Consider the following 1,488-nt stretch of genomic DNA (forward strand, 5'->3'; position numbering starts at 1 on the left):
AAATGTGCTAGCTTGCTCTGAATTCGTTGAAGAATCAATAAAAAGAAAAATCAATCTTTGATCTTCTGGTTATGGCTCTTCCCGAACGTGTTGTGGCTGGCCTCTCAACTTCTTCGTCATCGATGAAGGCAAAAATATTAATGACATCACTTGATTCGTCTCTATCACCGGAGTCAATGTAATCATTTTCATTCTCCTCATCACTGCTACTTCTGCTTCCAACGTTGTCGTCTTGTCCGCTACCGTCATTATCTCTGTCTAGCAAAGGTTCATTTTCAGCTTCGTCTCTCTCTCCCATTCTTGTTTGTAGAAGATCAGTTCCTTCAGGATTCATTTGGAGAAGCCAATGTCTGGTAATTACCTTAACCTTGTCACTTTTCGTGCTCTTCAGATATTTTTCTAGCCTATGGTGTTTGAGGTATTTGTTTAGCTCTGGGAGCTTTTTTAGTTTTGTCGGATCCTCGCACAAATCTTTCCAAGCATAATCTTCATAATTTTTCTCCTTCGCCTTCTGGCTTTCCTTTTCCCTCTTCTCAGCCCTCTTCTTCTTTTTTAAATCTACCATATCGAGATGCGTCAGGTATTCAACGACAAACTTTGGCTTAACAATAAACTTGTCAGAAAATGCTGCTACGCTTTCTGAATCTGACAAAACTAGCCTGCTACTGCCATGCTCCCGCTTCAACTGCACTCTGGGCTGCCAATCGTCTACATTACGGCCCTCCCTTGGAGTGTTGTTGTATGATAGGTAACGGTAAACGGGAAGACAGGAATGATCCGGGAAAGGCTTCGGACATCTATCTATGAGTGGTTCAATCCATTCATTACAGAAAGAACAATTGACTCCTACCTTTTCTCGACAAGAGAACTTTAAAAACTACCTGTAATTCTCCCCTTCTTCGCAGTGTGCACTCATGCATGAACTTCTCAATTCTTGAGAAGTAGTTGTTTCCTGGGACAGACTCTTTTCTCACTCTAGCGTTGTGGAACTGTAACAGGTACAGTGTGTTGCGGAAAAATTGATAATCTATTCATGATACCAGAAGAAAAAACAACATTTTCAACAGTCACACCACGTAAGACAAGCAGAGTCCTGGCCATCCCCGAAGACTGCGTTAATGTCGAAGATATTGCAGAATCACTGTTTAGACGAGATGCACCATATATTGCAGAGCTGTTGCAATCAAACCACTTCAGCAATGCGGCAGGAAGCAGAATAATCCGACAAACCTCAAGCCAGAGGTTAGAGATAGAGTCGTACTGCATCCTGTATCCTGAAGACTACGCTCTGCCTGAAAAGAACGAAAGCGACTCCCACAGCAGCACAAGCGACGAGGAACAACTTGAAGAAGATTAGCAGAGAGAATCATTGTTTTAACAGTACCTCTATTTCTTCAAGATAGTTTACAGGCCTTTAGCAGATTGCAGGTAGCTTTGGCTATTCTGGTGGAGCAACTGCTATTTTAACTGTACTGTATTAAATAACCT

The 1,488-nt window shown here is 42.0% G+C and overlaps 1 pseudogene; it reads right to left on the reverse strand.

The window, feature by feature from the left end:
* LOC148717330 (uncharacterized) lies at window positions 1-916 on the reverse strand (annotated as a pseudogene).
* Between the last annotated feature and the right edge of the window lie 572 nt (window positions 917-1,488).

Source organism: Stylophora pistillata, chromosome 13 (genome assembly GCF_964205215.1).
Source record: "Stylophora pistillata chromosome 13, jaStyPist1.2, whole genome shotgun sequence".
NCBI classification, from domain to species: domain Eukaryota; kingdom Metazoa; phylum Cnidaria; class Anthozoa; order Scleractinia; family Pocilloporidae; genus Stylophora; species Stylophora pistillata.